Raw genomic sequence first — 12,092 nt, 5'->3', positions numbered from 1 at the left:
GTCTGTTGGCTCTGAGTTGGGGGCACTCAGATAAGCCACGCTGCAGATTGTAGCATTAAAACAGAAAGCTGTTGGTCTCCAGTCTCGCCTGTTGCAAGAATGATATCTCTCTCTTCCTCATTAGTGAGAGAGAGAGGGCCTGTTGAGATGTTGAAGTGTTGGGATGAACAGTAGTTTTGATGGACTCTAGATTATGGATTCTGGGGTCTTGCTATTGTTTGCTGGTGGGTGGTGGCAGGAGGATTGAAGCTTTTGTCGCTGCTCAAGTGTGGGAGGGGGACTTTGAGTGTTCTAGCATTTTTCTGTCATTCCTTCTTTGGGGGTATTTCTCTGTTTCATGGATGTCTGCGAAGAATAAGGATTTCAAATTGCATACTGTATGCTTTCTCCGACATTAAACAGAACCATTGAACCATTGAGAATCTGTGTGCTTATCTATTCCAGAGAAATGACGTTGCCAGTACCTGCCAGGTGCGAGAACTTTCACATCACCCCAGGCTGTCACTCTTCATCAATCAGCTGGCATTGTGAAATAGTGCCTTAGCTGGTTGGGTAAACCAGTTCAGTTCCTCCATAGACAAGCAGAACAAGTGAGGAGAAAGTCAACAAAAAAATCTAGATGCTGGAAATCTAAAATAAAAGCAGGAAATGCTGGAAATAATCAACAATTTAGGCTGCATTTGTGGAAAGAGGAACAGAGTTAACGTTTTAGGTCAAAGACACTTCATCAGAACTTTTTTAGAAGTGAGAAGAAAGTTTTGTCTTTACACCCAATGGAATTTGAATTGAATTGAATTGACTTAATTTCTAACATCCTTCACATACACGAGGAGTAAAATTTTTTACACTACACCTCCATCTGAATGTACAATATGCAAATTATAGTGATTTGTAATAAATAGTACGTACAGTAAGATATACAACAGGACAGTCAATATAACATAGAAATACAATTGACACAGTGTGAATTAATCAGTCTGTTGGCCTGGTGGAAGAAGCTGTCTCAGAGCCTGTTGGTCCTGGCTTTAATGCTGCGGTACCATTTCCCGGATGGTAACAGCTGGAACAGTTTGTGGTTGGGGTGACTCAGGTCCCCAATGATCCTTTTTACACACCTGTCACTGTAAATGTCCTGAATAGTGGGACGTTCTCATCTACAGATGCGCTGGGCTGTCTGCAACACTCTCTGCAGAGTCCTGCTATTGAGGGAAGTATGGTTCCCATACCAGGCGGTGATGAAGCCAGTCTGAATGCTCTCATTTGTGCCCCTGTAGAAAGTCCTTAGGATCTGGGGACTCATGCCATTTCAGGGTTGTTTCAGAAGTTATGATTGTATTCAAATCCTTCGTGACCATTAGCACTAGATTACACAAATCAATACTAACTTTTATTGCAGCCAAATTACACTCAGTGGTCACTTTATGAGGTACCTAACATAGTGGCCACTGAGTGTATATTTGTGGTCTTCTGCTGCTGTACCCCATCCACTTCTAGGTTTGACATGTGCATTCAGGGATGCTTTTCTGCACTCCACTGTTGTAATGTGAGAACCAGTCTTGCCATTCTCCTCTCCTGACCTCTCTCATTAACAAGAACTGTTGCACACGGGATCAATTTTTGTTTCTACACCATTCTCTGTGAATTCTAGAGACTGTTGTGCGTGTAAATCCCAGGAAGTCAGCAGATAATCAAACCAGCCTGTCTGGCACCAACAATCATTCCAAGTCACACACATCAAAGTTGCTGGTGAACGCAGCAGGCCGGGCAGCATCTCTAGGAAGAGGTACAGTCGACGTTTCAGGCCGAGACCCTTCGTCAGGACTAACTGAAGGAAGAGTGAGTAAGGGATTTGAAAGTGGGTGGGGGAGGGGGAAATCCAAAATGATAGGAGAAGACAGGAGGGGGAGGGATGGAGCCAAGAGCTGGACAGGAGATTGGCAAAAGGGATATGAGAGGATCATGGGACAGGAGGTCCGGGAAGAAAGACAAGGGGGGGGGAACCCAGAGGATGGGCAAGGGGTACAGTCAGAGGGACAGAGGGAGAAAAAGGAGAGTGAGAGAAAGAATGTGTGTATAAAAATAAATAATGGATGGGGTACGAGGGGAAGGTGGGGCATTAACGCTCTGACTATACCCCTTGCCCATCCTCTGGGTTCTCCCCCCCTTGTCTTTCTTCCTGGACCTCCTGTCCCATGATCCTCTCATATCCCCTTTGCCAATCATCTGTCCAGCTCTTGGCTCCATCCCTCCCCCTCCTGTCTTCTCCTATCGTTTTGGATCACCCCCTCCCTCTCCTACTTTCAAATCTCTTATTAACTCTTCCTTCAGTTAGTCCTGACGAAGGGTCTCGGCCTGAAACGTTGACTGTACCTCTTCCTAGAGATGCTGCCCAGCCTGCTGCGTTCACCAGCAACTTTGATGTGTGTGACTTGGAATGATTGTTGGTGCCAGACAGGCTGGTTTGATTATCTGCTGACTTCCTGGGATTTACACGCACAACAGTCTCTAGAATTCACAGAGAATGGTGTAGAAACAAAAATTGATCCCGTGTGCAACAGTTCTTGTTAATGAGAGAGGTCAGGAGAGGAGAATGGCAAGACTGGTTCTCACATTACAACAGTGGAGTGCAGAAAAGCATCCCTGAATGCACATGTCAAACCTAGAAGTGGATGGGGTACAGCAGCAGAAGACCACAAATATACACTCAGTGGCCACTATGTTAGGTACCTCATAAAGTGACCACTGAGTGTAATTTGGCTGCAATAAAAGTTAGTATTGATTCGTGTAATCTAGTGCTAATGGTCACGAAGGATTTGAATACAATCATAACTTCTGAAACAACCCTGAAATGGCATGAGTCCCCAGATCCTAAGGACTTTCTACAGGGGCACAAATGAGAGCATCCAGACTGGCTGTATCACCGCCTGGTATGGGAACCGTACTTCCCTCAATCGCAGGACTCTGCAGAGAATTTCCAGCATCTGCAGAATTCCTGTTGTTTGCGTTTGTCATCATTCCAAGTCACTTAGTTCACATTTCTTCCCCATTCTGATGTTTGGTCTGAACAGCAACTGAACCTCTTGACCATGTTTGGATGCAATGAGTTGCAGCCATGTGATTGGCCGATTAGATACAGTATTTGTATTAACAAGTAGGTATACAAGTGTACCAAATAAAGTGACTGTGTATTTTAGAATAATGTATGTTGTAACTAATACGTGTCTCACAAAAGATTAGCTGACAAAGATTACTCCTTACATCTTTTACTTATGATTCCTTTCCTCAACATCCAAAAATTTCTGCTGAAAATAAACTTGATGGTGTATATGTTGCAATCTGTGTAATTGTAGATAATTAACAGGCATGTTCAAGCAGACCTTAAAACAACTAGGTGAGTCTTACAGATAATCGACGATGGATGGAGTTGGTTGCAAAGATGTATTGTGGAACTTGGGGGTAGGATGGCCTTAGCTACAAAGAGGATAACAAAAAGTCATATTCTAGTAAAATCATTGATATCATAACACAGAGAAAGGCTTCTCTGCCCTTTCCATCAGTCCTACTGATCTCTTGTGCTAACAAGAATCAAAGGTTCAAAGGCTCATTTATTATCAAAGTACATATGCAGTATACATCTCTGAGATTCACCTTCCCTCGATAGTCACGAAAGAACTCGTTCAAAGAAAAACATCAAACCCACCCCACACAAAAAAAATGGCAACATGATCATCAACCCCCAAGCCCACCTCCCCTGTGCAAAAAATGAGGAAGTACAAGAATATAAAAAACTATAACCATGCTACTGACATGTCATGAAATTTGTTGTTTTGTAGCAGCAATACAGTGCAATACATAATAGATATCATAAATTATAATAAGAAATATATAAAAATGTAAGTAGTGCAAAACGAGGGCCAAAAATAGGTAGTTTTTATGGGTTCATTGTCCATTGTAAAAAGTGATGGCGGAGAGGTAGATACAGGGTAAATGGTAAGGCACTGAAGAGTGCAGTAGAACAGAGGGATCTGGGAATACAGATACAAAATTGCCTAAAAGTGGCGTCACAGATAGATAGGGTCGTAAAGAGAGCTTTTGATACATTGGCCTTTATTAATCAAAGTATTGAGTATAAGAGCTGAAATGTTATGATAAGGTTGTATAAGGCATTGGTGAGGCTGAATCTGGAGTATTGTGTTCAGTTTTGGTCACCAAATTACAGGAAGGATATTAATAAGGTTGAAAGAGTGCAGAGAAGGTTTACAAGGATGTTGCTGGGATTTGAGAAACTCAGTTACAGAGAAAGATTGAATAGATTAGGACTTTATTCCCTGGAGCATAGAAGAATGAGGGGAGATTTGATAGAGGTATATAAAATTATGATGGGTATAGATAGAGTGAATGCAAGCAGGCTTTTTCCACTGAGGCAAGGGGAGAAAAAAACCAGAGGACAGGGGTTAGGGGTGAAGGGGGAAAAGTTTAAAGGGAACATTGGGGGAGGGGGCTTCTTCAAACCGAGAGTGGTGGGAGTGTAAAATGAGCTGCCAGACGAGGTGGTAAATGCGGGTTCTCTTTTAACATTTAGGAATAAATTGGACAGATACATGGATAGGAGGTGTATGAAGGGATATGGTCCGTGTGCAGGTCAGTGGGACTAGGCAGAAAATAGTTCGGCACAGCCAAGAAAGGCCAAAAGGCCTGTTTCTGTGCTGTAGTTTTTCTATGGTTTCTATGGTTTCTAACTGTTCCTACAATGTTGCATCTGTTACTTCAGCCTCTTGTACCTCCTCTCTGATAGTAATAATTGAAGAGGGCTTGTCCTGGGTGGTAGGAATCTTTAATGATGGATGCCCTCTATTTGAGTCATGGCCTTTGGAAGATACCCTCGATGATGGGTGTCCAGTGCCCATGATGCCAATGATGGAGTTCTACTTTACATTTTTCTGTCAGCTAGGAGAGTTTTTGTCACAGTCCTAGGAATATTTCTGATTTCTGATCTTGTTATCAAGTAATAAATAAAGAAACAGAAATCCTGCAGAGGTTCAAGATCGATAACCAGTTGGGTGGAAAGGAGAATTGTATCGGCTTCATTTTAGGTATTACATTTCAGGGTGAATCCACTAGGCAGGGCACATGCAATTCAGTCAGCACACCCCTTTGGACCAGGAATCAATCTGCTTAAAACAATATTATAGATTGTTGCACAGGAAATAAACTGCAGCCAACATACCTGAGTGAGAAGTGAAAGTGTGTCCCATTATCTAGATCAGTTGATAACTATTGTTCCAGAGAGTTGGTGATAAAGTAAATCTGGGCATCATCAGCCTGTCCATACAGGAGGTTAGTGTGTATATGAGAAATATTCCAAAGTCTGCAGAGCAATTGATAAACAACCTATTTCTAATTGCAAGGCAAACGTTGAAATCCTGACATGATCTCAAGTGGAAAATGCATCAACTCCCAGTCTATTCACTCACGCACTTGCTTCAAGCTTTTTCAGTAACCTCAGCCTTGTTACAATGCATTTGGTGTGTAGATCACATACACAAGCTTTATCGCAGGACCTGACTAGGTGCGATCAGGGGAAGGGGAGTAGGGATAGGCTTGATGGGCCAAATGGCCTAATTCCGCTCCTGTGTCTTATGGTCTTATGGGTATAAGGAGGAGTTTGAGGTGCAATAGAACGTAGAGTACCATACAGTACAGGGACGGTCCTTCGACCCATGATGTCTAGTGCAAATTAAGCTAAATCTGTTCTGTCTGTACACGACCCATATCTCTCCATTCATTGCATATTCATGAGTCTATCAAAAAGCTTCTTAAACACCGTTATTGTATCTACTTCACCACCATTGGCAGTCCATTCTAGGCATCCAACACTCCTGTGTAAAAAGAAACTTGCCCTGCATATCTTATTAAACTTTCATCCTCTTAAGCATATCTTCTAGTATTTGACATTTCAGCCTTGAGAAAGAGATTCTGACTCTCTACGCTATCTATGACTCTCAAAATCCTATCAGTTCCATCAGGCCTTCTTTCAGCCTCCAATGTTGCAGAGAAAACAGCCCAAGTTTGGCAAACCTCTGTCTAAAGTTCAACCCTCTAATACAGGCAGGATCCCAGTAAATCTCTTCTGTATCATTTTCCAAGTTTCCACATCCTTCCTGTAACGTGTGGACAAGAATTTAGATTAGATTAGATTAGATTAGATTCAACTTTATTGACGTTGTGCCGAGTACAGATATAAAGCCAATGAAATGCAAATAGCGCCTGACCAGAAGTGCAAAAGAATAGTATTATTTACAAAATAACTGCGAATAAAAAAGTAAGTACTACAGCATACAAATATAAAAGTACTGAGACAGTCCAATATGGGTGCATGTAGTACTAAACCTAGTCAGATGAAGTGTTAACTCACACCTTGTCTACCCTTCCTAGAAGATCTTACAACACTACCTGAATAGATCTTCTATCTTGGTGTCCTGCTTGCATTTATCCCCAGCAATAATTATGATAAGCAGATGATCAAGTGTTTCATTTAATTTCTCCTCATGAAACAATAGTAATGGTAGATTATAAGGAAAAGTTTTAGATGCATAATATATCAAGAATGCATGATAGTGTAAAGGGTGTTATTTTAGCACAGTATGGCAGCATAGCAGATAGAGCAATACTTTGCAGCGCCAGTGGTTACCAGTTAGGGCTTACTCTCTACAAGGGGTTTGTACGTTCTACCGCTGGCTGCATGAACATCCTCCAGGTGCTTCAGTTTCCTCCCATATTCTAAAGACGTGCAGTTAGGTTTAGGGTGAGTAACTTTTGGGTATGCTATGTTGGCAATACTTCTGGGCTGTCCTACCACAATTCTTGGACTGTGTTGATTGTTGGTGCAAATGATGCATTTTACTGTATCTTTTGATGTGCACACAACAGCTAAAACTAAACTGTAATCTAATCTTTAATCTGTATTTTTCTCTTCTGAAGGTGAAAGGTGATGCACTAACCCTAACCTTTTTGACAGACTGAACACTATTTAGAAGAGGTGAGGTATTGGCCTCTGGAAGTTATCAAAGTGTATTGCATTATTGCAGAACCACTTGGAAATTGACAAATGATTGGATGGGGTAAATAATTAATGAGAAAGAAACAGGCAGTAGTGGAGAACAGTGACTAGAGTAATGATGAACAAAATATATTGTGAAAGTTCTGAGCATCCAGCCATTACAAGCACCAGCAACATTATACAATGTAAAGATTATAAGATAAAAATAGAGTCTCTTTATCTGAATATGTGCAGCATCCATTGTAATATAGAATGGCACAACAGAAATAAGCAGATTTTAAGCTGATATCCATGAAGATAAAGATGTGACCACAAAGTGACTAACATTTGGTGCTGAATGTTAAGAGACTTTTTGACATTTCTAAGACGCAGAATGACAAGGAATAGTGGTAGGTCTGTTAATCATAGATGAAATCATTGCAGTGGTGAGGAATGACATTGTCCCAGAACTAAAAATTGAGAATAAATTTGTTTGAAACAAAAAAATAGCGGGAGTGAGAAGTAACTGATGGAAGTGCTATATTGATGCCCTCATTGTAGCTATAATGAAGGATAGAGTGTAAATCTGGAAATGATAAATTCTTATAACACATGTTCTCCAATGTGTGCAGGTCACTTTTAACGTCATGCAGATTCAAAAAATCATATTGGCAAAAGTTGCCTTGAGGAGATAATTGTTTACATTTGAGCTAGTTTTTAGAGCAATACTTTGGGGAAACAGCCAAGGAACAGACTGTTTTAGATGTGCTATTGCGTAAAGAGAGAGCAGTAGTTAACAATCTCAAAGAAAAGATTCCCTAGGAAAGATTGATTAGTGGAATGGTGGAATTTCAAATTCATTTTGACGGTGAGAAACTTAGGTCTGAAGCAAGAGTTCAGCATTTCAGTTAGGGAAATTAGGACAGAGTTGGCTAAAATAGACCAAGAAAATAGATTAAAGGGTCAAAGACTAGATTAAAAGCCAAGGCCATTCAAGGAAATATTTCATAAATCTCTACAAAAGTATATTCCAGTGAGTATATTCCAATGAGGATGAAAACGTAGAGACATAGAAACATAGAAAATAGGTGCAGGAGTAGGCCATTCGGCCCTTCAAGCCTGCACCGGCATTTATTATGATCATGGCTGATCATCCAACTCAGAACCCTGCACCAGCCTTCCCTCCATACCCCCTGATCCCCGTAGCCACAAGGGCCATATCTAACTCCCTCTTAAATATAGCCAATGAACTGGCCTCAACTGTTTCCTGTGGCAGAGAATTCCACAGATTCACCACTCTCTGTGTGAAGAAGTTTTTCCTAATCTCAGTCCTAAAAGACTTCCCCCTTATCCTCAAACTGTGACCCCTCGTTCTGGACTTCCCCAACATCGGGAACAATCTTTCTGCATCTAGCCTGTCCAATCCCTTTAGGATTTTATACGTTTCAATCAGATCCCCCCTCAATCTTCTAAATTCCAACGAGTACAAGCCTAGTTCATCCAGTCTTTCTTCATATGAAGATAAGCTATCCATAAAAAAGTTATGGATGATATCACCTTGGGCCAAAGACACACTACATTGTGGAGATCAGTGGTAAACCAGATGATTGTTATTTTATAGACTAGCAAAGAATGGCCAAAAATATAATAATAAAGAATTAAAAAAAACATAGAAACATAGAAAATCTACGGCACAATACAGGCCCTTTGGCCCACAAAGTTGTGCTGAACATGTCCTTACCTTAGAAATTACTAGGCTTACCCATAGCCCTCTATTTTTCTAAGTTCCATGTACTATACAAAAATCTCTTAAAAGACCCTATCGTATCCGTCTCCACCACCGTTGCCAGCAGCCCATTCCACGCACTTCCCACTCTCTGTGTAAAAAACTTACCCCTGACATCTCCTCTGTACCTACTCCCCAGCACCTTAAACATGTGTCCTCTTGTGGCAACCATTTCAGCCCTGAGAAAAAGTCTCTGACTATCCACACGATCAATGCCTCTTATCATCTTATACACCTCTATCAGGTCACCTCTCATCCTTCATCGCTCCAAGGAGAAAAGGGCGAGTTCACTCAACCTGTTTTCATAAGGCATGCTCCACAATCCAGTCAACATCCTTGTAAATCTCTTCTGCAACCTTTCATGGTTTCCATGTCCTTCCTGTAGTGAGGTGACCAGAACTGAGCACAGTACTCCAAGTGGGGTCTGACCAGGGTCCTATATAGCTGCAACATTACCTCTCGGCTCTTAAACTCAATCCTATGATAGATGAAAGCCAATGCACCATATGCCTTCTTAACCGCAGAGTCAACCTGCGCATCATATTTGACCTACCGAAATGAACCACTTCACACTTACCTGGGTTGAACTCCATCTGCCACTTCTCAGCCCAGTTTTGCATCCTATCAATGTCCCGTTGTAACCTCTGACAGCCCTCCACACTATCCACATCACCTCCAACCTTCGTGTCATCAATAAGATAGCATAAACAAGCAAATGTGGCTAAAACAGAAAGTGAGAACTTTTACAGTAATGTTAAAAGGTAAATAGTAACTAAAGTAAATATTGGTCCCTTAGAGGGTGAGAGTGGAAAGTTAATAAATGGAAGTGGAGACATACAAAGGTTTTAAATGATCATTTTAGATCGGTCTTTACAAAAGATGACACTTAGAATATTCTTACAATGATGGAAAATTGCAGGGTTAGTAGGAAGGAGGATTTTGAAGCAATTACCATCACTGGGAAAAAATCCTAGGCAAACTAATAGGACTAATGGCTAACCAGTCCAACAGACTTGATAATTTCATTGTATTGTTTTCAATAAAGTTGCTGCAGAAATCGAGAATACTTTTGTTGTGCCCTACCAAAATTCCCACAGGAATGGAAAATTGGAAATGTAAGACCCTTATTTAGGAGAAGGGTATAAAAAAGAGAGAACTTAAGGCCAGTTATCCTGGCATCTATCATTGGGAAATTACTAGAATTCATTATGAGGTAGGTGATAGCACAACATTTAGAAAATCACGAGACAATCAACCTGAGTCAACATGGACTAAAATTCTGGAGGAGGGCAAACTTAAAATGGCACTAAACGGCAACTCCTTTGTTTGCATCTTTGAAAAACAGCTCTATTTCTATCTTTCATATCTCTTTTTTTTCCTTTTCAGGGTGTGGGGGGGTTCTTTTGAAGACCCTGATCTGGAGTTACACACTGACTTCAGTTCTTTGCAGGAATGGGACCCGCTGGCAGGGCCTCAGGACCAGCCGCTTTTTGATATCTCAAGGACGCGGCCTAGAAGACAAGTGCATCCTCAGGGTTCCGGGATTTCGTGGCTCTGGGGACGTGCTGATTCTAGGCCAGTGTCCCTGAGTGAAGCATCACAGGAGAACACGGAACATCGGGAGCAGCCAGTTAGCTGCCGGGACGTGTGTCTGGAGAGCTGCGCCTTTTAACATCATAAATCAGTGAGTTGTTTGTTATGTCTCCCCTCTTGCTGTGAAATGTGGACACCCCTTTTTCCCTTATTAGGGAGAGAGAGAGAGCCTGTGGTATGTCGAATTACTGGCTGAACGATTAGCCTTTGGGGTACTGCAAGTCTGTGTCTTTACTGATGCATGCTGCAAGCTTGAGTGCTTGGTGGAGGGTGCTGATGCTTTTTTTTGCTGGTGGAGGTGAGGGGGTAGTCTTGCCTTGCTGCTGCTTGTGCGTGGGAGGGGAAGTTGGGAAGGGGGCTTTGGGGTTCTAATATTTTAACTGTCATTCATTCTTTGGGACACTCCTCAGTTCTTGTGGATGACTGCGAAGAAAAAGAATGTCAGGATGTATATTGTATACATTTCTCTGGCATTAAAATGTACCTATTGATCAATTGAAAATGAGAAGTCATATTTGGCCAATGTACTAGTTTCTTCAGATTGTAACAGTGTGTCGTAATAATGAATCAGTAGCTGAAGTGTATTTGAATTTCTAGAAGGGATTTGATAATGTGGACCAACAGAAGTTTCTGCATATGGGGTTGGGGTGATATATTTGCATGGATATGGGAGTAGCAAGCAGCATTTGGTCATTTCTGGACAGGCCGTCAGTAACTCCTGGGATTTCATGGTGCTGGGGTGTCAACTATTTATACTGAGGACTTGGTTGAAGGTGCTGAGTGTATGGTATCCAAATTTGTTGACGATACAAAGAACGATGGGTTAACAAGTCATGAATTGGATACAAATAAAGTGCAAAGGGACAGAGATCGGTGAAGTGAGTATGAAAGAAGTTGGTAGGTGGGGGACAACGTGGGGACATTTGAGGTTGTCTACTTTTTAAGGAAGACTAAATAATATCAAGATATTATTCAAATTTTGTGACACTAAAAAATATTTCACATTAAATCTTGGCGTCCTACTGCATGTTTGTTGTACTTTTTTGTTCTAATTAACTTCAGTAAAAGTTGTCTAACTCATGTTTTTCTTGAGAACTCTGCTTATCTGAAGCAATGTTCCTCTGATGCTGCTTCAAGCTGGTTTTTCATTGCACTTGTGGGTACATGTACTTGCATATGTGACAAAAAACTCGACTTGACATGCAAAACTACTACTTGCCATACAGGGAGAGCAAGGAGGGATAAAGAATGTGTGACTGGAGCAGATTTGGTGCAAGGTTACAGGGCTTTAGTGAAACTGTACCCGGAGGACGACATGTAGCTTTGGCCTCCATATTTAAGGAACGATATCTTTGCATTGGAAGCAGGGCAGAGACCATTCACCCAGGCTGATTTCTGGAACGCGGATAATGTGTGACGAAATGTCAAGCAGGTTAAGCCTTTTCTTTTTGCAGTTTAGATAAATGAGAGGTGATCTTAATGACACTTCTAAGATTTTGAGGGGCGTTGACAGGATAGATGTTGCGAGGATGTTTCCCTCAGGAATAGTGCTGGAAGGACAGCTGGCCTTAAGTTTTCTTACTCTCTTACTATTTCTTCTTTCAGTTAGTCCTGACGAAGTGTCTCAGCCTGAAATGTCAACTGTACCTCTTCCTATAGATGCGGCCTGGCCTG

General features: G+C 41.5%; 1 long non-coding RNA gene across 1 annotated transcript in view; it reads left to right on the top strand.

The window, feature by feature from the left end:
- The window catches only part of LOC140199733 (uncharacterized), a 96,332-nt gene that overhangs the window by 23,086 nt on the left and 61,154 nt on the right, over positions 1 to 12,092 (top strand). Inside the window, exon 3 of the long non-coding RNA XR_011886478.1 lies at positions 10,212 to 10,509. This is a non-coding gene — a long non-coding RNA (uncharacterized lncRNA). The remainder of the gene's footprint in view (positions 1 to 10,211; positions 10,510 to 12,092) is intronic.

This window comes from Mobula birostris, chromosome 6 (assembly GCF_030028105.1).
Source record: "Mobula birostris isolate sMobBir1 chromosome 6, sMobBir1.hap1, whole genome shotgun sequence".
Taxonomy (NCBI): Eukaryota; Metazoa; Chordata; class Chondrichthyes; order Myliobatiformes; family Myliobatidae; genus Mobula; species Mobula birostris.
This window is presented reverse-complemented; position numbering and strand designations above follow the sequence as displayed.